The sequence below is a fragment of the Scyliorhinus canicula genome, chromosome 18, assembly GCF_902713615.1.
Source record: "Scyliorhinus canicula chromosome 18, sScyCan1.1, whole genome shotgun sequence".
NCBI classification, from domain to species: domain Eukaryota; kingdom Metazoa; phylum Chordata; class Chondrichthyes; order Carcharhiniformes; family Scyliorhinidae; genus Scyliorhinus; species Scyliorhinus canicula.
In genome coordinates this window covers 25,735,793-25,762,334 of record NC_052163.1, presented here as the reverse complement: position 1 = coordinate 25,762,334, position 26,542 = coordinate 25,735,793, and positions in this window count along the sequence as shown.

Below are 26,542 nucleotides of genomic sequence, written 5' to 3'. Positions count from 1 at the left end.
AAAATCATTTGAACTTTAAATACTTTCATTTTGACCTCTGCAACTCAATGAGTAAATCACTGATATTCATTAAATTCTACCCCCCCCCCCCCCCCCCCCCCCCCACCTTCCACCCCTTCAGCTGTCCATTTATGAACATTTCAAATGACGACATAATTGGGGTTTAAGATACTGTCTTTGTCAATTATTCTAGTTCTCATACAAATTAGAAGCAGGAGTTGGCCACTCGGCTGGCCTACTATTACCCCTAGTTCCAAATTCTCCCACAAGAGGAAACATCCTCTCCACATCCACCCTGTCGAGACCCCTCAGGATCTTGAAGATGTCAATCCAGTCGCCTCTTCATTTTCTAAACTCCAGCGGATACAAGCTCAGCCTGTCAGGCCTTTACATAGAAACATATAAATAGAAAATAGAAGCAGGAGGGAGCCATTCAGCCCTTCGAGCCTGCTCCACCATTCATTATGATCGTGGCTGATCATCAAATTCAATACGCTGATCTCGCATTTGCCCCCCCCCCCCCCCATCAATCCTGTGATCCCTTTAGCCCCAAGAGCTATATCTAATTCCTTCTTGAAGTCACACAAAGGTTTTGGCCTCAACTACTTTCCGTGGCAGTGAATTCCACAGACTCTCCACTTTCTGGGTGAAGACATTTCTCCTCACTTCAGTCCTAAAAGGTTTACCCCTATTCCTCAAACTATGACCCCTAGTTCTGGACTCCCCCACCATCAGGAACATTCTTTTTGAATCTACCCTGCCTAATTCTGTTAGAATTTTTAAAGTTTCCATGCGATCTCTTCTCATTCTTCTGAACTCAAATTCATATAATCCTAACCGACTTAGTCTCTCCTCATATGAAGAGGACGGCTGCCAAACAGGACATAGGTCACAGAGTGGGTTGGGCAGCAGGCCATCTCCACATCTGATGCACTGGCTGGGGACCCACCTAGATGGAGCATTAGGACATGTAAGATTAGAAAGGTAGGAAAGGTGATCACCAGTTAAGTTGGCACGGGTGGAACACATAGGACAGCATTAGGGGCTAAGGCACATCCATTGTACATAGCATTCTCACAAATAAATACCTGATCACCGATGTTCTGAACTGCTCAAATTTCTGTCCAAACGGTGTGACGGGTGGGATGGGCTGTCTGCAGTGGGTGTGCCAGGTCGGGGTGGGCAGGGGAGGGTGGGGGGGAGGGGGGATTCTCATTTTTGGGGCATTTAAATTACACAAATGACACAAGCATTGATTTTGCTTTAATGGACTGACTTTGCCAGTTGTCGCACAGGCTTGTATTGTGCAGTGTGCAGCATGGGTTTGGTGTTGGTGTAGCATATCACGATTATTTGTAAAGGAGACCGTGCCTTTGGCAGTGAGGAAGCATTAGTGCTTTGGATTCCTAGCTGAAGGTTTGTAAGATCGAGGCTTCCCTAGTATCCCGGCCTTCCTGAAGATTCCTGTTGCTTGTCTCCACATCGTCATCTCGTGCCTCCCCGGGTTGTTGTTCAGACCCCATCACTGGGGTTATCCTCCCTGGCCTGTGGATCTGCCTCACCGCCCTCAGTATCCACAAGGTCCCCCTTGCCAGGGATAGATTGTAGTTGCAGCATGTTCAAGTATAAGTGAGCCACACTCTGGAGGATGCTGCAGTGCTCCCCCTAATCAGTCGAGGCACCTGAAGCACATCTTGAGCAGCCCGATGGTCCTTTCCACCATCACTGTTGGGGCGGCATGACTCCTGTTGTATCTCTCCTCCCCCTCTGGGTGACGGAGTGGAGCCATGAGCCGACTTTTCAAGAGATAGCCCTTGTCACCCAGGAGCCATCCATCCCATCATGCAGGAGCCATGGGCAGCCTTGGTACGTGTGAGTGTCACAAAATGGAAGCATCATGTGGGCTGCCAGGGTGACGGGCACAGACTTGGAGAATCTGTGTCCTGTGGTCCAAAGATCCCCGGAAACGACCAGTGGAGTAGAATTTGAGGGCCATTGTTACCTTCAAAGCCACTGGCATGGAATGTCCGTCAAGCAGTTGCAGGTGATTTCTAGCCCAATCATCTGGAATAATGCTGTCATTGTGCCCCGAGAGAGGCGAAGCCTCCTGCAGCACTGGACCTCGGACATTTGAAGGGAGTTGGATTGCTGCCTGCAGCCTCCAGCTGCTGGACCATGGTGTCTTCTGCAGATCCTACTGTCTTGACGCCTCTGCTGTCCCTGTACCAATGGAGTCCTTGCCACGCCTCTCAAAGGTCCCTCTCTGGGATTGCAGGTTCGTCTATGGGTTATATGAGGATAGGGCGGGGTGGACAGAGGGGTGGACATGAGTCGGGTACTCATTCAAAGACTTGATGGGCTGAATGGCCTCCTTCTGCACTGTAGGGATTCTACTTTGATGACTTGTGCACTGGAAGTCTTTTATCACCTCCCCCCTTGCAAGATCAGTTGCTGAAAACATCCTGGATGGCTACACAATTTGCCTGAGTGACAAACAAAAAAAAATCACCAGAGCAATGTCAAATCAGGTACAATAGGCTTCTTTAGGCCTTAATTGGCCCTTTAATTTTTGACGGGTGCTTATTTGACTCTCACGTGGTGCCCGCTGACCTCAATATTGCACACGTGCAGGGAGACATCAGGACACATACCCAATGTCATTTCACACAATTTTACATGCATTCACACTGAGCATGCCTGACCTTGGAATATAAAATTCACAGTATGGTCCAGTGATTAAAGATGATGCTTAATATTACATTATATGATCTAGCCTTTGACGGTCCCAAGTACGATCATTTCTTTATGTGGCGTTACTGGCCACGGCCAGATCAACAGTCAGGGACAATTGTTTGCAAAGTAAAATCAGCCTAGTCCCTGGTTCCTGGCTGCCGTCTATGGCTCCTTCTGGAAAGTGTGTTCCTAGTAGATATTGGGTGCACTGCAATAGGCTCAGAAGTGATGTTACCCACTGAATAGCATCACATATAAGGAAATGTATTTTGATCAGATACCAGAACGTTGATGCCGCCTGTAGAATGTGCGTCTGTGCAACAGAATCATAGAATTCCTACAGTGCAGAAGGAGGCCATTTGGCCCATTGATTCTGCACTGGCCCTCGGAAAGAGCACCCTACCTAAGCCCATGCCCCACCCTATCCCCGTAACTCCTTCTATGAGCTATGATTTAACCTCTTTGAACACTGAGGGGCAATTTGGCATGGCCAATCTACCTTGCCTGCACATCTTTGGACCGTGGGAGCATCCGGAGGAAACCCACGCAGACACGAGGAGAAAGTGCAAACTCCCCACAGGCAGTCAACCGAGGTCGGAATCGAAGCCCGGTCGCTGGTGCTGTGAGGCAGCAGTGCTAACCACTATGCCACCGTACAAAAAGGTTGGAGGGGAAAAATCAGAGATTTTACTTGCAAGGTTATGTCTAGGTCATGTGCAGTCTGCATGCTTTGTGCAGGACATTGTGCGCGGGATGCTCGGAATGTAGTTGCGCAGGTTCTATAACAGACAGATTATCTACCAGTTTACCATTCAAGCAGCAACCATGCAAATTACCCATTTCCTTTCTGATTTTAGTCATACAATGTGGGTAAGCAGCGAAAAAGAAACTAGACATATTCCCACAGCCAACAGTCAATTATTTTCTCAAACTGACTTCTCTCTTTCTCCCTCACTCCCAGCTTGCTCACGCTATCCCTCATACTCCTCATTCATGTCCTCCTCACACTACTGTTTACACTAAGTCACTGACTTTAACCCTACTGCACTCTTTTATAATCTGCTGTCTTTATACTGTTCCGGCAATTTATTTTGTCACTACGAATTCATGACTACATTAATAATCGAAAGAGTCTATGTAAACTTGTCATGCTGTAATTTCACTATTCTTCCAGTGGAGGCACTGCAGTTCAGTCTCTGGCTGATAGGTGACATCTTCATGTGACAAGTTCAAATAAACAGCTTCCATCTGAAATGTGACTGTAGAAATTAATAATATGAATATAAAAATAAGGAGAAAATTTACCACTTTAAAACAGAATCTACATTACATCCAAATGCAACAATCCGAATCTAGCCTCACTTGACCTGAGACTGCACTTGGTTTGATTACTTGTGCGCACTGGCACAAGAGCTTAACTAGAATTAGCAAATTATTCCAGGATTTTACTGACATAGTTGAAAATATGCCAATTCATGCCTGCAACCTGATTTACTTTCATAACAACAGCTGGTATGAGTTCAGATTCGGTGATAACAATTGCACACAGGCTTGCAGTTCACCATCAAAATTTCTTATTCCAGCTTTTATTACAGTTAAATAAACAATTGAGTGAAAGCTAAAGAAAGCATGAGGTAGTTTGGAGCACACATCAGGCAGGCCTTGGATAAGCTTCACCTGCCAGAGACCCAGGCCATCCTTGGGCAGGTACTCTTTCCCAGGGTGGAGGGGTCAGTCACTAGGGGGCAAATGTTTAAGGTCCATGGGACAAAATTTTAGAGATGTGCAAAGCAGATTTTTTACACAGAAGGTGGCGAATGCTTGGAATACGTTGCCAGGGGAGTTGGGGAAGCAGATATATCAACGGCGTTCAAAAGGCATCTTGACAAATACATGGATAGGATGGGTATAGAGGGATGCGGCACTAGGAAGTGCTGAGGGTTTTGGCCAAGAGTCGTATCATGACCAGTACAGGCTTGGAGGACCGAAGGCCCTGTTCCTGTGCTGTATTGTTCTTTGTTCTTTGTGGTCGGGCTTATCAATGTATAATTGCTGAGTTTCCAACAAAAACCACCCTTCTAATAGACAGTTTGTTGATTGGGTGAGTGAGAGATCTGGTGGATACCCATTACATAAAGGCCTCTTAATAGATAGGTCGACCTTTCAACAGCGGAGAATGAATTGCTATTTTCTGGAGCAGCAGACTTCCTTCAGGATCCTCCAGGCCCTCTAATGCCGCCATGGAGAGAGCAAGTGTATGTGTCCAGACTGTGTGTCTGCGATACTGAACAGTGGTGATGGAGTAAGCCGACAGCATCAGTATCGTTCCCAGGACAAAGGAGATATATAACTTCACCAGGACTACCAAAAGGCAACACCCCTTCACACCTCTTACTCTCTTCACTGCCCTGCACCATTCCACTTTAACCCCAGTGCTACCAATCCTTCCCTCCCCCCACTCCCATGCCTCCTTCTGCTTGAACTCACGCCCCTGATAACCTCTTCTCCCTTTGGCTACACTTGCATTTTCTTCTCATCCTCTGGGCCTTAGACATCTTTAAAGCTCTTCAAGGAACACTCACTTCAATTCTTCTTCAGGGATAATAGAAAAACAGGAGAGGCCCATGTCTCCATACACTTTCTTTTTTTTAATAAATTTAGATTACCCAATTATTTTTTCTATTAAGGGGCAATTTAGTGTGGCCAATCCACCTACTCTGCACATTTTTGGGTTGTGGGGGCGAAACCCACGCAGACACGGGGAGAATGTGCAAACTCCACACGGACAGTGACCCAGAGCCGGGATCGAACCTGGGACCTCAGCGCCGTGAGGCGGTTATGCTAACCACTAGGCCACCATGCTGCCCTCCATACACTTTCTGACAATAATGGAGTGTGTGGCTAGCACTGAGAGAGGAGTTAATCGGGCTTCCCTCCATTTCTTATTTCCATGTAACTTTTTTTGTACACTCCATATGAAAACCTGGTGGTAGATCACACTCATCAGGACCTGTGTAGCTTTGCCTCTATCTCCAAACCTTTGTCCTCTTCTCTTATCTTTAGGTCATTCAAGTTCGTCGGGGGGGGTGAAGAAACACGGAGTGAGGAGAAGACCTCCCCTCCCCCGTCAAAAGGATTTGTTACGTGGTCTCACGTCCTCAAATATCAGCATAGAATTGGCACTTCACAGAGGGATGTGCACCGGGTAATTCATTGAACACAAGTAAGAGCAGATGAAAGCTTGACTCAGGAAGCAGCTCATGGTGTGGGGGCGGGGGTGGGGGAATGGGGGCATACTCATATCCTAGCTCAGCGGAAGAGGGCAGTGATGCAGTATTGACGATCAGCTTTTAAAGGAAATACGTTTTCTGTGCACCAGCAATTGTTCAATGCATCAGACTGTCCGCCAGGCCGTTTAGAATCCATGTGGGGTACTCTGGAGGAGTCCACGACCACTGTTAGGGGTTTGGGGCATTACAACTAGACATAGCAGGCAACCACGCAGTGAGTGATCTCCTCAAAGGATACTTTTACAATTTCAGGAGAAAATAAATCTGAAATCCATGTTATGTATTACAGTTTAAAACAGAAGAAGTTTTACTTTATAAGAGTCAAACAATGACAACACTAATGCCCTGCAACCCAGAGTCAACAGAAGTTAAGCATGAATTAACAGGCAAAAGTATAAATTACAATTAATGAAGATACAACTAAGACAGGGCTTACAAATTGGTTTGGCAGTGCAAACAGCATAAAGGTCATCAAACTCAGTCACACAGTCCTTCAAAACTCTGCCTTCCTTTGGAAGGATTTTAGCTTCTCTTCCAACCTGATATCCATTCAACAGCAGCGCAGCTCCATGGGCATGGTCTTCACCAAAAAGTGCAAATGTCTGAAGACCCTCTGCATCTGACCCCATCTGCACGTCACAGATCCACCAATGATATCGTCAAGGGACTGGTTTAGCTCACTCGGCTAAATCGCTGGCTTTTAAAGCAGACCAAGCAGGCCAGCAGCACGGTTTGATTCCTGTACCAGCCGGAATGTGGTGACTAGGGGCTTTTCACAGTAACTTCATTGAAGCCTACTCGTGACAATAAGCAATTTTCATTTTTTTCATTTTCAAGTCACAGAAATAGCTGCAGTAAGGTATTCTCAATTTCTGGAACTGACCTCTGTCTTCTTCAGCCTGCCTGGACTGCATCGCTTGACTTTTCACTGCTACTACCGAGCTTGGATGGCTCTATGTTCCTTTGTAGAGCCTCAGCAGGCTTCCGTCTTCCTTGAAGCTTTGGTTTTGATGTGTTGGGTAAGCTGGGTCTGCGAGGACTGTGTTTACTGCAGCAGTGAGAGAGACAGGCTTCCAACACTTGAAGAAATGCAACTCGATTTTATTGATCTCTTAACTGTCATACATACTTTAACTGTGGGTTGACACTATGCTGACTTGACTGGAGACCTGAGGCTATCCTGACCAGACTATCTGACTACCACATGGTGTGTGTTCTAGTTGCTGCTCACGGGCTCTGACTGTCTCAGAGGCTGGATCCCAAGAGAGCGGGAAAACTAGTGCCCTCTGGCTTTATAGTGGTTGTGTCCTATCGGGTGATTGGCTGCTGTGTTCTGTGTGTTCACTGGTCACCCTGTGTGTCAATCATTGCCTGTCTGTGCATTATCGTATACCTGTGTGGATATTATGATAGGTTTCAGTTTTTGTTTGATTAGAAACTGGGAGGGCCAGGTTCCTTCTTCTGTTCCCTTTATCACTTTCCATTTTCAATCAGAGTGTGCCTCACAAAATATCAACTAGATATCATCACAATACGATAATAGTAATAGTATCTCCCAGAAATAAGTTGGAAGTTCACTAGCCCCTTCACTTACAAATGATGAATAGTTAAATAAATATGGGCTGGAGTCAGATTCTGGATGTCCTACAGCCTGCTTTCTCACAGATCAGTGGGAATGTAGATCTGTAGGCAATCAGCAGGGGTGGTTATGCAATGGGAGGGCAACATGCCATTGTGTCTCAAACTAACAAGCTACCTGTCTGGACCCTCACTGTACCACAACCAAAGCCCATGCTTGGTATCAGGAAGCCAGCAGGATCACATTGGCCTGAGAGCTGAGTTTTTTGTTCTTGCCTCAAGTCCCGATCTCCTCAAGGTCACTGACCACTGGCAGTTCAGGAGGCCTTGGCTGAGCCACAGCAAGCTTGCACCACTGATGCTGAAGCCTTTGATGCGTCACTTTGTGGGGCAGGAGTATAGGTCAATGGCACTTAGGACAGGCACTAGGACCTTACACCAGGATTATAATTATTGTTGGAAATTTTATTATGAGGTTGTAAAATTATAATCCTTTTTGAAGTCTAAGTGGGCAGAGATTTTTCCTGCAGTAGCTGCCAGAATGCTAGTTACCATGGGCAGCACGGTAGCACAATTGGATAGCACTGTGACTTCATAGCGCCAGGGTCCCAAGTTCCATTCCCCATTGGGTCACTGTCTTTGTGGAGTCTGTACGTTCTCCCCGTGTCTGCGTGGGTTTCCTCCGGGTGCTCTGGTTTCCTCCCACAGTCCAAAGACGTGCAGGTTAAGTGGATTGGCCATGATAAATTGCCCTTAGTGACCAAAAAAGTTTGGTGGGGTTATTGGGTTACGGGGATAGGGTGGAAGTGAGGGCTTAAGTGGGTCGGTGTCGACTTGATGGGCCGAATGGCCTCCTTCTGCACTGTATGTTCTATGAATGTCAATGTTAATTTAAGGGTGCAAGGGCTGGTAGAGTTTGAAGGGGAGTGGCGCAGTGATTAGCACTGGGTCTATGGTGCTGAGGACCCAGGTTCGAATCCCGGTCCTGGGTCACTGTCCATGTGGAGTTTGCACATTTTCCCCGTGTTTGCATAGGTTTCACCCCCACGACCCAAAAATGTGTAGGGTAGGTGGATTGGCCACACTAAATTGCCCCTTAATTGGAAAAAAAAATAATTGGGCACTCTAAATTTATTTTAAAAAATAATGAAGGGGAGATAGGATTGTTTGGTCGGGATGTTCTTCAATGAGTGTTGCTGAAGAGCTCTGACTGTAAACTTCGGCGCACTCCCACTTCCTCGCTTCTTTGTCATCCTCTATATCATCAATGTCCTGGGAAATCTCAGCAAGTCTGGCAGCATCTGTAGGGAGAGAAAAGAGCTAGCGTTTCGAGTCCGATCACTCTTTGTCAAAGCTAACAGACAGAGAAAATGGGAAATATTTATACTGTGGAGTGAGAATGAAAGATGAGTCATAGCCACAGAAACCCAGGGAAACCGGGTGCTAATGGCCACAGGAACCAAGGGGAAAGAGTGCTAATGGCAGTCCCCAGAGAGGATAAAAGATGTGAAAGGTCAAACAGCAGGGAAACTAACATCAGAGGATGAACTGTAGGTGTGGGGGGAGGGGAAGGGGGAAGCAAAGAGGAGAAAGGTGCAGGAAAGGTGGATAAGATTGGGGGGGGGGGGGAAATTAAATCTATATTAAGAAAGAAATGGTAAAAGACAGTTAAAATGAAATGAAAACAAATGGGTCGAGGTGGGGCTGATCATCTGAACCACTTGTTTTCATTTCATTTTAACTCATCTTTCATTCCCACTTCACAGTATAAATATTTCCCACTTTCTCTGTCTGTTAGCTTTGACAAAGAGTCATCGGACTCGAAATGTTTGGGGCAGCACGGTAGCATGGTGGTTAGCATAAATGCTTCACAGCTCCAGGGTCCCAGGTTCGATTCCCGGCTGGGTCACTGTCTGTGCGGAGTCTGCACGTCCTCCCCGTGTGTGCGTGGGTTTCCTCCGTGTGCTCCGGTTTCCTCCCACAGTCCAAAGATGTGCGGGTTAGGTGGATTTGCTATGCTAAATTGCCCGTAGTGTCCTAAAAAGTAAGGTGTGTGGGGGGGGGTTGTTGGGTTACGGGTATGGGGTGGATACGTGGGTTTGAGTAGGGTGATCATTGCTCGGCACAACATCGAGGGCCGAAGGGCCTGTACTGTTCTATGTTAGCTCTTTTCTCCCCCTACAGATGCTGTCAGACTTGCAGAGATTTTCCAGTATTTTCCCTTTTGTTTCAGATTCCAGCATCTGCAGTAATTTGCTTTTATCATCAATGTCCTCTCCCTTAACATGTTGAACATCCTTGTTTAATGGTGACACTGTTGCAAACTTATGCAGAATTTCGCAAATTGCTATCATGCAGGATACTCTTTGTAGTCTGTCTTGCAGAAAGTCACCATGCCTGTCAGGCAGGGGAAGCATTTGAGGATCCAATGGGCTGCTCAGTGAAGACTCTAGTTATGCCATGGAGGTGCTTGTAGTGCAGTTGAGTGTGAGGTCCTGAAAGGACTCTCATAGCCCTTGTCTTCAAATAGCCAACTTCTCATTTGCTGTACAGGAACAAAGAGTGGGAAATTATGTATTTCTGCAATAAAAATGCATCTATCACCTGCTGATACAAACACGAACTGCAGGCTGTCTGATGGCAATTATATCTCCTGTAGTGACCTGGAAAGAGTGATAGGCAAAGAAATGAAGGCACTTCGGTGGCTGTTGCTGCATCAGATTTATTGCTGTGGCAGTTTCTGCACGGCTTGAGGGGCAAAGGTTCCTAGAGTGTATTCACGAAGATTTCCTGCAGAAGTATGTTTACAGTCCAACAAATAAGGAGGCACTGCTAGACCCGGTTCTTGGCAATGAGGTGGGCCGAGTCGATCTATCCTTTGTGAATTATAGGTTGCTGGAGTTTTTTGAAGAGATAACAGCAAGGGTTGATGAGTGTTGATGATAATGTTCAGGGATTTGTTGATGTACAATCCCGAAAGACGTGCTTGTTAGGTGAATTAGACATTCTGAATTCTCCCTCAGTGTACCCGAGCATGCGCCATAGTGTGGCGACTAGGGGCTTTTCACAGTAACTTCATTGCAGTGTTAATGTAAGCCTACTTGTGACACTAATAAAGAAAGCATTTTGAGTGTGTGCAAGTAAACTAACCCTTTGAGTTTACCCTATCTCGGGTTTGCTGTGGGGTTATTACTTGGAAATTGGATTGCACAAAACGTGAGGGGTTGTGAAATATGGCACCGCTGCAAAGTGGGAAACAAATCAAAACGCCTTTCTGTTCAGACAGGTGGTGAAAGGAGAAACAAGTACTGTTTAAATTTTGTTGTTGTTAATACTGTTTTCTTGTTGTTATTTTCTGTTTTTGATATGTTTTTGAAAATCTCAATAAAAATTATTTAAAAAAAAAACTAATGAGAATAAGCCTGTAATTGTCTAATTGAAATCCAAGCCTACCTGTTGCCAGTATGATGGTAGAGATGGTCAATATTGTGATCTATGTGTCTTGAGGCGAACAAACATGAACTGGGTGATGAGCTCCATGGCTGCAGGGGCTGGTTTAGCTCACTGAGCTAAATCGCTGGCTTTTAAAGCAGACCAAGCAGGCCAGCAGCACGGTTCGATTCCCGTACCAGCCTCCCCGGACAGGCGCCGGAATGTGGCGACTAGGGGCTTTTCACAGTAACTTCATTGAAGCCTACTCATGACAATAAGTGATTTTAATTTCATTTCATTTCAACTCCAATTTACATTAAGAAACTGGACGAGACCCCAACAATTTTTTAATTTTGAAAACTGTGAAAGAAGGATACTTCACTCCTGGTGTGATTCACTGACACTGAGGGATTTTTAAAAAAATTTATTTTTATTTTTATTGAAATTTTTTTACAAAATATATAACAACAAACAGTAACAAGCACCAATAAAACAACATAATAATAAGCGTAACACCCCCAAGACCGTAGCAACGCATATATCGAAACCCCCCACCCCCCCAAACCCAGTAAACAACAAGAGAACTGGAAAATAAATTAAAATAAAACAAAATAAAATAAACATAGTCAACGCCACCCCCCCCCTTCTTTCCCCCCCCCCCCCCCCCCCCCCCCGGGTTGCTGCTGCTGCTGACCTAGTTCCCTATCGCTGAGCCAGAAAGTCGAGGAAAGGCTGCCACCGCTTAAAGAACCCTTGTACCGATCCTCTCAGGGCGAATTTGACCTTCTCCAGCTTAATAAAACCCGCCATGTCATTGATCCAGGTCTCCACGCTTGGGGGTCTCGCATCCTTCCACTGTAGCAAGATCCTCCGCCAGGCTACTAGGGACGCAAAGGCCAAAACACCGGCCTCTCTCGCCTCCTGTACTCCCGGCTCCACCGCAACCCCAAAAATCGCGAGTCCCCAGCCTGGCTTGACCCTGGATCCTACCACCCTCGACACCGTCCTCGCCACCCCCTTCCAGAACTCCTCCAGTGCCGGGCATGCCCAGAACATATGGGCATGGTTCGCTGGACTCCCCGAACACCTGACATACCTGTCTTCGCCCTCAAAGAACCTACTCATCCTAATCCCGGACATATGGGCCCGGTGCAGCACCCTGAATTGGATGAAGCTAAGCCGCGCACATGAGGAGGAAGAGTTAACCCTCTCCAGGGCAGCCGCCCATGTCCCATCTTTGATCTGCTCCCCCAGTTCCCCATCCCACTTAGCCTTTAGCTCCTCTACTGACGTCTCCTCCACCTCCTGCATTACCTTGTAGATATCAGATATCTTCCCATCCCCGACCCAGACCCCCGAAAGCACCCTGTCCCTCACCCCCCTCGCGGGAAGCATAGGGAATCCCTCCACCTGCCGCCTAGCAAACTTACCTGCAGGTACCTGAACATGTTCCCTGAGGGGAGCTCAAATTCCTCCTCCAACTCTCCCAGGCTTGCAAACCTCCCATCAATGAACAGGTCCCTCAACTTTCTGATGCCCGCTCTGTGCCAACCCTGGAACCCCCCATCAATGTTCCCCGGGACGAACCGATGGTTCCCCCTTAGTGGGGCCTCCATCGAGCCCCCCACTTCCCCCTATGTCGCCTCCACTGGCCCCAGATCTTGAGTGTAGCCGCCACCACCGGACTCGTGGTATACCTCGTAGGAGGGAGCGGCAAAGGCGCCGTTACCAGGGCCCCCAGGCTTGTGCCTCCACAGGACGCCATCTCCAACCTTTTCCATGCTGCCCCCTCCCCCTCCATCACCCACTTGCCATCGGCACATTGGCCTCCCAATAATACCCCGAGAGATTGGGTAACGCCAGCCCCCCCCCATCTCTACCCCGCTCCAAGAAGACCCTCTTCACCCTCGGGGTCCCATGCGCCCAAACAAAGCTCATGATGCTGCTAGTCACCCTCCTAAAAAAGGCTCTAGGGATAAAGATGGGCAAACACTGAAAAAGGAACAAGAACCTCGGGAGAACTGTCATTTTGACGGACTGCACTCTACCCGCCAACGATAGCGGCACCATGTCCCACCTTTTAAATTCCTCTTCCATCTGCTCCACCAGCCTGGTAAAATTAAGCTTGTGGAGAGTCCCCCAACTCCTGGCCACCTGCACCTCCAGGTACCTAAAACTCTTCACTGCCCTCTTAAACGGGAGTCTACCAATTCCCTCCTCCTGATCACCCGGGTGCACTACAAATACCTCGCTCTTGCCCAGATTCAGCTTATAGCCCGAAAAGCCCCCAAACTCAGCCAACAGCTCCATAACCCCTGGCACTCCCCCCACTGGGTCCGCCACATACAGCAGCAGATCGTCCGCATACAGCAATACCCGATGTTCCTCCCCACCCCGCACCAGACCCCTCCACCTCCCCGACTCCCTCAACGACATAGCCAGAGGTTCAATTGCCAGTGCAAAAAGCAAGGGGGACAGGGTGCACCCCTGCCTGGTCCCACGATAGAGCCTGAAGTACTCTGACCTCCTTCCATTAGTAACTACACTCGCCATCGGGGCCTCATAAAGCAACCTCACCCATTTGATGAACCCCTCCCCAAATCCAAACCTCTCCAGCACCTCCCACAGATACCCCCACTCAACTCTATCAAAGGCCTTCTCTGCATCCAGTGCCACCACTATCTCCGCCTCCCCCTCCACCGCCGGCATCATCATAACATTTAACAACCTCCGCACATTCGTGTTAAGCTGTCTTCCCGTGACAAATCCTGTCTGATCCTCGTGTATCACCCCTGGCACACAGTCCTCTATCCTGGTGGCCAGGATCTTCGCCATCAAATTAGCATCCACATTGAGGAGCGAGATTGGCCTGTATGAACCGCACTGCAGGGGGTCCTTATCCCGCTTCAGGATCAAAGAAATCAGCACCCGTGACATCGTTGGGGGCAAAGCCCCCCTCTCCCATGCCTCATTGAAGGCCCGCCTCCAACAGGGGGCCCACCAGGTCCGCATACTTTTTATAAAATTCCACCGGGTACCCATCCGGCCCCGGCGCCTTCCCTCACTGCATTTGACCAATCCCCCTGACTAGCTCCTCCAACTCAATCGGCACCCCCAACCCCTCCACCAGCTCCTCCTGCACCTTTGGGAAACGTAGCCTGTTCATAAAGTTCTCTCCCCCCCACCCCCCCACCGGTGGCTCCGACCGGTACAGTTCCTCGTAAAAGTCCTTAAAGACCTCGTTCACCTCTGCCCCCTTCCGCACCACATTCCCACCCTTATCCATCACTCCACCAATTTCCCTAGCCGCATCCCGCCTGCGGAGCTGATGTGCCAGCATCCTGCTCACCTTCTCCCCATACTCATAAACCGCGCCTTGCGCCTTCCTCCACTGTGTCTCCGCCTTTCTGGTGGTCAGCAAGTTGAACTTGGCCTGCAAGCTACGCCGTTCCCCCAACAATCCCTCCTCCGGGGCTTCCGCGTACTTCCTATCCACATCTAGGAGCTCCCCCACCAGTCTCTCCCTCTCCCTCCTTTCCCTATGGGCCCGGATGGAAATCAGCTCCCCCCGGATCACTGCCTTCAGAGCCTCCCAAACCATCCCCACCCAGACCTCCGCCGTATCATTGGCCTCAAGGTACCCTTCAATACTTCCCCGGACCCTCCTACACACCTCCTCATCAGCCAGCAACCCCACATCCAGACGCTACAGCGGGCGCTGGTCCCGCACCTCCCCCATCTCCAGATCGACCCAGTGCGGAGCATGGTCTGAAATTGCTATGGCCGAATACTCGGCATCCTCCACCCTCGGGATCAATCCCCTGCTCAGGACGAAAAAATCTATTCGGGAGTAAACCCTATGCACATGGGAGAAAAAGGAATACTCCCGCGCCCTCGGCCTCCCAAACCTCCAGGGATCCACCCCTCCCATCCGGTTCATAAACCCCCTCAGCACCTTGGCCGCCGTCGGCCTCATACCCGTCCTTGAACTGGACCGGTCTAGTGGGGGATCCAGCACCGTGTTAAAGTCTCCCCCCCATGATCAGGCCCCCTGCCTCCAGGTCCGGAATGCGGCCCAACATACACCTCATAAAGCCAGCATCATCCCAATTCGGGGCATACACGTTTACCAGCACCACCTTCTCTCCCTGCAGCCTACCCTTCACCATAACAAACCTGCCCTCCTTATCTGCCACCATCTCAGACGCCTCGAACGCCACCCTCTTCCCCACCAGAATCGCCACCCCCCGGTTCTTCGCACCTAATCCTGTGGAAAACCTGCCCCACCCACCCCTTCCTCAGACGAACCTGGTTCGCCACCTTCAAGTGGGTCTCCTGGAGCATAGCCACGTCCGCCTTCAGCCCCTTCAAATGAGAAAATACCCTAGCCCGCTTACGACACTGAGGGATTTTTAAAATATTAAAACAAACTTTATTAGTAATACAGAATTTACCCCATTGGCATCCAATCTTTTCAATTAACAGTCAAAAAGTTCTAAAGAAAAATAAAGAAAGATTATTGAGATTATTTTCTCATCCATTTCTAAACTTACAATTGAGCAAAATCCACACACAGGTCAAACGGCACTTATTAATACAGTTAACACTCTGGTTTACAGATTTATGGACAAAGTCCTTGGGAGAGAAATTTTCAAAAGTCAGTTTGAGAAAAACAACTCCTTTCCTCAGAAAAACAAAACTAAAAACAGAACCAGCCCCTCTAATGAGTGACATCTCAGTCTGTGTTAGCTGTTTACCCCTTAATCATTGTTTTAGCAGACATAGAATCTGGATACTTTAACCTCAGTTCTTTAAATAATTTCTACATACTCATCATACTGCAAAATGTTGAAACAAATTTATTGAATGCTTCACAATTGTTAGCCTCAGTTAGATGTTTTGTCATGGAAGTTTTAAATAATTATACCTCAGCGAAAACAGAAACACTAACATTCACAAAGAATATAGGTCCCTCTGAGGATGAGATGTGCACAAAACATAGGAAGTTATTTTTGAATGAAACTAGAGACTATGAAATAAGTTTAAAAGGGAAATAGAAGATCATCATCAAGACTGCCAATGTTATTTATGACACAATAGTGGTGCAATTGCAGAGTCGAGGTGACTCCCCGTAGAAAATCATTGAAATATTTTGCGTGCTTTTCGACAAAAGTTTGGATGGGAATGCTAAAGGCGACTGCAGCAAGAGAGTAATTGAATTATACCGGGAGGGCTCAGACACAAATCTTTTTGGAGATAAAGTGAATCAATTAAGTAATTTCATCGATAATGATGAGCTCTGTGCTTTGAGATCACCAGTTTATTTGTACAGACATGTACATGATGGCCTTCAGGGAAACTTTCCAAATGGAGAAACCATTCTGAGAATATTTTTAACATTACCTGTTACAAATGCTTCTGGTGAATGTTCTTTCTCTGTATTGAAAGAGTGAAAAATTGTATTCGAAGTACAATGAGTCAAGAACATTTGACAAGTTCAACAAATACTAACGATTGACAATTCATCCTTCCAAGATTTGTGCAAGCTCCACACGGACAGTGACCTGGGGCCTGGATCGAACCCTGGTCCTCGGCATTCTCTTCTGGACAAAGAACAGAATTCTGCCAGAAAATTGCCAGCAAAGCCACTGATATTACAGTTCGACTATGGGGTGCCACGGTGGCACATTGATTAGCATGGCTGCCTCACAGAGCTCAGGACCCGGGTTTGATCCTGGCCCCGGGTCACTGTCCATATCGAGTTTGCATATTTTCCCCATGTCTGCGTGGGCCTCACCTCCACAACCCAAAGATATGCATGGATAGGTGGATTGGCCATGCTAAATTGCCCCATAATTGCAAAAAAATTAATTGGGTACTTTAAATTAATTTTTTTTTCAATTACACTCGGACTGGAGACACCACTTCATTGGAGCATTTGCGCACTGGATCATTCTGCCCTGTGCTGTGCCGCAGTCATACCATTAGCTGATTTCTCCTTCCCGTTGCTCATCACCCAATTCATGTTTGTTCGCCTCAAGACACACAGATCACAATATTGACCATCTCTACCATCATACTGGCAACAGGTAGGTTTGGATTTCAATTAAACAATTACAGGCTTATTCTCATTAGTTAAAGAGCACAAATGACCACAATTTAGTTAGATTTAGTATTATAATGGAAAAGACAGAGATAAATCCGGAGTAAACGTTTTAAACGGGGGAAGGAAATTTTACAAAAACTCAGAAGTAATTTGGTTGAGGTGCACTGGACAAGACTGCTGGAGAATAAATCAGTGTTAAACCAGTGGAAACATTAATAAGTGAGATCCTTAGGATACAAATCAGACATGTCCGTTCCAAAAATAAGAATGTAACTGCCAAATCTAGACCCCCATATTTGTCCCGAAAAATACAGAGGACGTTAAAGAGAAAAAGAAAGCTTATGATAGTCACAAAAAGCTCAACACAGCAGAAACTTAGAAGAGTATAGAAAGTACAGGGATCAAATAAAAAGGAAATAAGGAAATCATAGAATTTACAGTACAGAAGGAGGCCACTCGGCCCATCGAGTCTGCACCGGCTCTTGGAAAGAGCACCCTACCCAGGCCCACATCTTCACCCCATCCCCATAACCCAGCAACCCCACCCAACACTAAGGGCAATTTCTGGACACTAAGGGCAATTTAGCATGGCCAATCCACCTAACCTGCACATCTTTGGACTGCAGGAGGAAACCGGAGGAAACTCACGCACACACGGAGAGAACGTGCAGACTCCACACAGACAGTGACCCAAGCCGGGAATCAAACCTGGGACCCTGGAGCTGTGAAGCATTTGTGCTAACCACTATGCTACCGTGCTGCCCTGAGAAGACACGAAAAAATATTAGCAAACAAGATTAAGGAAAACCCAAAATTGTTTTACCAGTATATAAAGAGCAAAAGGATAGTTAAGGAAAAAGTGGGATCTATCAGAGATGAAGAAGTGAGTGAACTTGTGTGAAGCTGCAGAGGAAATGGGAAGAGTTTTAAACAAACTTTTTGTCTCAGTATTCGCAAAGTTTAAAGGGATGATGCAGACATAGTAATCCAAGAAGAGTTGTGTGAAATATTGGATAAAATAACCATAATGAGAGGAAGTGTTAGAGGTGTTAGAATCCTTGAAAGTGGATAAGTCACCAGGGTTGAATGGATTGTTTCCTAGAATATTGAAGGAGGTCAGGGAGGAAATAGAAGGTGCTCAGAGGATTATTTTCCAATCGTCACTAGACACAGAGGAGGTGATGGAGGACTGAAAGAATGCAAATGTGGTTCATTTGTTTATGAAGGGTATGATGGAAATGCCAAACTCTTAGTGTTACTTTGGTGGTGGAAAAATTGTTAGAATCAGACCTGCGAGATCGGATAAACTGTCACTTAGAAAGGCATGGGATAGTCAGGGATAGTCAGCATGGCTTTGTTCAGTGAAGGTCATGCCTTACAAATTTGATTGAATTCTTTGAGGAAGTAACAAAGAGGATCGATGAGGGTAATGTAGTGGATGTTGTCTACATGGATTTTAGTAAGGGTTGACAAGGCCCCACAAGGCAGACTGGCCAAAAAGGATACAGCGTAATGTGACAAATGGAATCCAAAGTTGGCTTAGTAACAGGAAACAAAGGGTAATGGTCGATGGATGCCCTTGCGAATGGAAAGCTGTTTCAAGTGGTGTTCCACAAGGCTCAGTGTTGGTATCTCTGCTGTTTTCTTTTACATATAACGGTTTGGACTTGAACGTGTTGGGGGTGTCAAAATATCCACTCATGGATATAATGAGATGCAGACAGGCAGTGATTGACACATAGGATGACCAGTAAGCATACAACACAGTACAGCCAATCACCAGACAGGATACTACCACTATAAAGCCAGAGGGCACTAGGTTTCCCGCTCTCTTGGGACCCAGCTACTGAGACAGTCAGAGTCCACGTGCTAGCAAGTGCAAACACCATGCGGTAGCTAGTACGTCTGGTCAGGCTACTACAAGGTCACCAGTCAGTTTAGTATAGTGTCGACCCACAGCTGAGTATCTATAGTAGTTCTATAGTTGAATAAAACAGTGTTGGATCTTCTCCAGTGTTAGACGTCTGTTTCTAACTTCCCTGCATCCAGTGCAGTCCACATCGAACCAACCTGCCTAACACATCAGAGGGCACAACTGAGGAATTTACAGATGACACAAAAATTGGCCGGATAGTGGATGGTGTAGAGGAGAGCTGTAAGCTCCAAAATGATATCGATGGGTTTGTGGAGTAGCCAAAAAAGTGGCAGATGGAGTTCAACTCTGATAAGTGTGAGGTACTGCATTTAGGGAGGTCAAACAGTAAAAGGGATTACGCAATGAATGAGAATATACCAGGTTAAAGTCCTGTAAAAACCTGTTGGACTTTAACCTGGTGTTGTAAGACTTCTTACTGTGCTCACCCCAGTCCAACGCTGGCATCTCCACATCATGGGAATATACAGAAATAGGTAGATAAAGTGAGAGATCTTGGCGTGCAAGTGCACAGGTCCCGAATGGTCGTAGTACAGGTAGATAAAATTGTCAGGGAGGCATATGGAATGCTCTCCTTCATTGGCAGAGGTATAGAATCCAAAAGTAGGGATATATGATGGAACTGTATAAAACACTGGGAGTATTGTGTGCAGTTCTGGTCACCACATTACAGGAAGGATGTAATTGCTCTGGGGATAATGCAGAGAAGATTTACTATAATGTTGCCAGGGCTGGAGAATTGTAGCTATGGGGAGAGATTGGCCTGGTTGTGGTTGTTTTTCTTGGAAGAGAGAAAGTTGAGGTGTGACATGATTGAGGCAAATAAAATTGTGAGGGGTAGAGGTGGACAGGAGGAACGTGTTTCCCTTGGCAGAGAGTTCAAAAGGCAGGGGTCATAGATTCAAGCTAAGTGACAGAAGGATTAGAGGGGACATGAGGAAAAACCTTTTTACGCAGTGGATGGTGGTGTCTGGAGTTCACTGCCTGAGTTGGTGATGGAAGCAGAGCTCTAAACTCTTTAAAATAATTGGATCTGCACCTTAAGTGCTTTAACCTGGAGGGCTATGGGCCGTGTGCATGAAAATTAGATTAGAAAGGGCACTTGGGTGTCTTAGGATTGGCATGGACACGATGGGCTGAATGGCTCCCTTCTGTGTTATATAATTTTTATGGTTCTAGAGCAGTAAAGCAGTGGTTTGGGGTTTTTGTGGCTTGCATTGTGGATCTCAATTAATCAATTACAGGCTTTTTCATATGTTCAAGAGCACTGGAGCATTTAAGCAGCAATTTGCAGTTTTTGTGGCTTGCATTGTGGATTTCAATTATAGGCTTGAACTCATAAGTTAAGAACCACTAAAGCAGTTAAGCAGTTAAGCAGTGATTTTAAGGTTTTGTGGCTTGCGTTACGCGAGCTGAGAGTGGGTGGGGTCAGCAGGGCATTGACGCCACTTGGAGTGGGTCTTGGAATAATTTGGGGTAAAACTTGATGTCATTTGGTACGGGCTGGCACACCACCAGGGGGCAGGGTGTGACATGGGGGCCTGGCAAAGAGGGAGAGTGCAAGGCCCCCAAAATTCAAAGTCCAACTCTGCCCGGAGACCTCTCACCAGAAATTCCAGAACACTCGTAAGAAGCCTGCACAAACCTACATCGAGTTTGAACAGCGGAAGCAAATCACATTTGACCGATGGGTGAGGTTAATATGATTAGGGGCAGCACGGTAGCACAGTGGTTAGCACAGTTGCTTCACAGAGCCTGGAACCCAGGTTCGATTCCTGACTTCGGTCACTGTCTGTGAGGAGTCTGCACTTTCTCCCCGTGTCTGCGTGGGTTTCCTCCGGGTGCTCCGGTTTCCACCCACAGTCCAAAGATGTGCAGGTTAGGTGGATGGGCCATGATAAATTGCCCTTAGTGTCCAAATAGGTTAGGTGGGGTCACTGGGTTACGGGGATAGGGTGGAGGTGTGGGGCTCACGTGAGGTGCTCTTTCCAAGGGCTGGTGCAGACCCGATGGGCCGAATGACCTCCTGTAAATTCTATTCTATTCTATGTAATTCCCATGCTCCCATGAGGAATTTTTGATCTAATATTGTTGGAAGAATTAAAATATTGCTTACCCTCCAACCTGTGAACAAATTTGGAAGAGCAGAGAATCCTCACAGCAAGGGATGCTACAGTCACAGCAGTGATCTCAACCAGTGGCCTAAAAACCCAGTCAGACCCTTTCCAACCCATTCTCATTACATTGGAAAGATAAATAGAGTGAAACATATAGGTAAAGCACCCTCCCACAAAATAAATCAAAGGAAGGTTTGAGATGCCCTCTCGTAGGCCAGAAGGAAAACACTCAGCAACTGGTGTCTTACTATTGTAATAATATGGGCCATTCTAGGCCTGAGAGCTGAGGATTGCAAGGAAAGCCTGTAGATTTGATAGGGCTCCATCAAAGTAGTCCCCCAAAGGATCCCCCAACGGTTAATGCAGCACTGCAGCAGAGACTCTTCATACCAAAACATACCCTTTGGAGGGCATGACACTGTGTGTCTGAGCCAGAGAAACACCCAGGGAAGGGCAGCATGGTGGCGCAGTGGTAGCACTGCAGTCTCACGGCACCCAGGTCCCAAGTTCAATCCTGGCTCTGGGTCACTGTCCGTGTGGAGTTTGCACATTCTCGCCGTGTTTGCGTGGGTTTTGCCCCCACAGCCCAAAGATGTGCAGGGTAGGTGGATTGAACACGCTAAATTGCCCCTTAAATCGGTACTGTAAATTTTTAAAAAATGAACCACTCAGAGAACTTGCCGATTTTTGTCCTCTCAGAGACAGTGGCCCCATACCCATCCTAGAAGCAAAGTACTGTACACCCCCTGTCAGCATCAACGGGCCCGAGGTAGAGATGGTTAGCAGCTTCAAATTCCTAAGGGTGCACATGTCCAAAAATCTGTCCTGGTCCACTCACGTCGACGCTACCACCAAGAAAGCACAACAGCACCTATACTTCCTCTAGGAAACTAAGGAAATTCGGCATGTCCACATTAACTCTTACCACCTTTTACAGATGCACCATAGAAAGCATCCTATCTGGCTGCATCACAGCCTGGTATGGCAACTGCTCGGCCCAGGACCGCAAGTAACTTCAGAGAGTCGTGAACACAGCCCAGTCCATCACACGAACCTGCCTCCCATCCATTGACTCCATCTACACCTCCCGCTGCCTGGGGAAAGCGGGCAGCATAATCAAGGATCCCTCCCACCTGGCTTACTCACTCTTCCAACTTCTTCCATCGGGCAGGAGATACAGAAGTCTGAGAACACGCACGAACGGACTCAAAAACAGCTTCTTCCCCGCTATTACCAGACTCCTAAATGACCCTCTTATGGACTGACCTCATTAACACTGCACCTCTGTATGCTTCATCCGATGCCGGTGCTTATGTAGTTACATTATGGACCTTGTGTTGCCCTATTATATATTTTCTTTTATTTTCTTTTATTTTCATGTACTTAATGATCTGGTGAGCTGCTCACAGAAAAATACTTTTTACTGTACCTCGGTACACGTGACAATAAACCAATCCAATCCATGTCCATTGCACTGCTCCTGGACACAGAGCCACTCTGTTCCTAATGTTGAAGGGAAGCCTAAAACTACCTTCCTGTCCTTGTTGAAGGTCCTGATCAGTGGTATGGAGGAGGATCTAAGTTTGCAGTCCTCCCTTGGGTCCACATAGATTGCGACCTTGTTTCAGGCCCTGTCGCTGTAGGAGATGTCCCTGAACTACCAAGCAGCAGGAGTCGGTTTCCTCCTCGGAAATGATTTGGCCGAAGTGAGCCAGGAGAAATCTGCAGGAGTGCAGAAAACTGGGGAATGAACAGAGGGCCAAAGGGTGAAATAAAACCCATATCCATTGAGCCAAGAGCTTTTGGAATGTAGCACAGCCAAAGCCAGCTCAGTGAAGTTAAAGGACGTCCAGTAATGGTCAATCAAATTTAAAATTGCTCACAGAATATCCCAGAGTTAGACAGGGAGCAGAGACGTCTCGGAGCAGGGAAAGAGATGCCGCATGTACTTGAAGTTATTAAACCAGGAAAGACCAAGGTTAAGGAATTGCCTGAAGTATGACTGGTAGCACCCTTCTTTCCTCAATTAAATAGGGCCAAAGGGAATCCCCAACCTGACAAGCAGATAGGGAATGAAATGCCTCCCCCAGTTGAAAAGCCACAAAATAGCATAGCTGAAGCTGTACCTCTAGCTGAGGACAGTGAATGATGTTCCAGAGGACAGGGAGCAAATTAGGAGAACACCAACTCCCAATCCAAAGGCAGTGGCTAAGAAGCCGTTGATTGGTCTAGCCGCAAGTTTTATGGAAAATTTAAGCGGGGCCCAGGAATGCTCCCAAATTGGTCCAGAAAGAGTGAGGGTGACACCTCACTTAGTTGAAAAGCATCAAGGAGGTACAGTGAGACCTGACCAATCACCAGAGGCCAGTAGGGTCCCGGCAGACATGGAACCTATCACCTAACTGACCAGCAGAGAAATTCCAACCAGATTGGATCCCATACCCACCCACCTTGCTGCAGAATTGTGAGGTAACCTGACTGCATTTAAAATGATTCGTAACAACCCACCTGGAATAACCTACAGCACTGTAGCCCTAACTGGCAAGGATGCAGGAGAGGCCCCTCACAGAAGGCAGTCTTCCTATCACCAGGGTCCAGAAAGGCTGGTACTGGTGCAGGAACAAGCTACCCTCCTGATGCCGTGCCAACCCATAGCACCTGCAACAATGACTGGAACACCGTCGTGATGCCTAGCGCCTGAGTCGGACACTAAATCCCTGAAAGATGCCAAAGTCCCATTAAAACGCCCCAATCTCCTGATAATCAGCCAAACCCTAGTCTCTGGGTTTGAACAGCTGAATCCACAGGTTACCAAGGTGGGCAGGGAGGAGCTCAAGTGAGCTCACTAGAACCTCACAGCCCTATGATCAAAGGACCTGGCACTCATAGAGTAAGATACCCAGCATTCCCCAGTAGATAGCCCCGAGCAGTTGGACTGTTATTCACCCCCTGTGTGCTAACCACCCCATCTGTGAAAGCTCCAGGCCCTCTGAAGGACACTTAATCAGGAGTTGGACAGGCAGAGTTCTGAAACCAATGGTTTTGCTTGTGCCTGATCCCCAACAGAGGAACATTCAGAACTCCAACCCTGACTGGACCTCCCATAAAGACACATTTGAATCTTTCCAGGTCACCTAATAATTCCATATCCCAGGATAAGACAATGGCCTTGTTGATGAAACAACTCAGATTTAACCCCTCCCCCACAAAGAAATGCAGCAGGGAATTGCCATTGCCCCTGTCAGCTGTGGGTCTGATGTGTCAGTGAGAGAATGAATGCTTACTTCTTCACTTCATGTTCTTCCATCAAAAGATCACATAAAAACATTGAAATATAATTATTTTTTTCTTCTCTAAGGGCTGTGAGGAGACTAAGGCCTCTTGTTGTATATATTCTTTTGTAAGATAAGTATAAATATCCTCATGGCTATTTCTAACAGTAAAAAAAACTGGATAAAGACCTTTACAAATGGCTGAATCGATGTCTGTCAGTGACCTATGAATAAGATAAGCTACCTGGCATTCTCAGGGAAACTTGCACCCCGTTATCTCTGGGGAGCCACTAACCAACCCTGTGGGCAGCCCAGCCCAAATTAAAATTGAGCTATACAAAGGCCATCAAATCTAGGCTGGCCTACCGGTGTTCACTTGCCTGCTGAGACAAAGGATCCCACAATCTTCCTTTCAATTCTTAATCATTGAGACATTTAACAATCTAGGGGATCCAGATGAGGGGTGCACATCCCTTGTCAAAGATAGTGCGGAGATGCGGGATTCTATGAATTTAGTTAACATTTGTATAACCACACACATGCAAGGCATTTTATCAACTACAAACATAAATGCCCCACACAGCTACAGTAATTTATTTATAACCCTTAATGAATCCTCCTTAACTGTTCCAATTTAATAACAAAATCCAAATAAAAACCAGAACCCCCTTTTCAAAGGTGTGACCCAGCATATGGCACTCCTACTGGTATATAACTTGGTATTGATACTATTGTTTCTTTTCCAAACAGCAAATTTGAATTCCTTCCAGAAAGCAGTTATCTCTTTTACGTTATCAAGCAGTCTGGAAGCAGCTTTTAAAATGAAGATAGAGAAACCCTTCTTTCAACCTGTGCAGTTCAAACCAGTACAAATTCAAAACGAAAGTAAAAGTCAAAAAAGCAAGTAAACTCACAGAGCCACAGCCCAGCTCCACCCACACAATGACATCACTGAAGCCATGTGATAAGACAAAAACATTTCTTAAAGGGACACTCCCATGATAGAGACATCACAGAGAAGGGAACTCTGGGAGGTGACAGAACAGGTTAATAGAACAATTAATAAAGCATACAGTATCCTGGGCTTTATTAATAGGGGCATAGCATTCAAGAGCAAAGAGGTTATGGTGAACGTGTATAAGACCCTAGTACAACCTCAGCTGGAGCACTGTGTCCGGTTATGGGTGCTGCCCTTTAAGAATGATTCAAAGAGAGAATGTAGGATGGATTCACCAGAATGGTTCCAGGGATGAGGAACATCTATGAAGATAGTTTGGAGAAGTTGGGACTGTTTTTTGTTGAGGAAAAGAAGGCTGGGAGGAGATTTGATAGCATTGAAAACCATGAGGGGTCTGGACAGAGTGGACAGGGAGAAACTGTTCCTGCTTGTGAAAGGATCGAGAGCGAGAGGGCACAAATTTCGAGTGATCGGCAAAAGAAGCAAAAGCGACACGAGGAAAAACATTTTTATGCAGCAAGTGGTTAAGTTCTGCAATGCATTGCCTAAGACTGTGCTGGAGGCAGGTTCAATCGAAGCATTCAATAATAGGGAATGTGGCCATTTTCTGAAAAGGAACCGTGTGCAGGGTTACGGGGAAAAGGTGGGAGAGTGGCACTAGGTGAATTGCTCATTCGAGGATGATGGACTGAATGGCCTCTTTCTGTCCTGCGACAATTCTGCAATTCTGGGTTTTGTTACAGAAGGTACAGCCACCCTATGACAGTGTCCCCAGAGAAAGACACCTGCATTATTCCTAAGGGAACTGCGGGTATGCTGTCCTGGGTCAATCCATTCTGTGGAAAGGGGGAGGATTCCGTTTGCTATCCACACAGCTGCAACTCTAATTATGCTCCCTTCTCTGGCCAGAATGGGATTGCCAGAAGGACCACCATGAAGAACAAAGTGTGTTGCCAGGTCCCTTAAGTGATCAGAATGTTCTACAATCACTTTGCAATGGTCTAAAATAGTCAAAAACCATAACAATGGAAAACATCTCCCAAACCTCTTCAGCGTTTTACTTCAAAGCAGCTCAGGATCCATTTAAATATCATTGAAAGTGGCCAGCTCCCAACTTGTACCA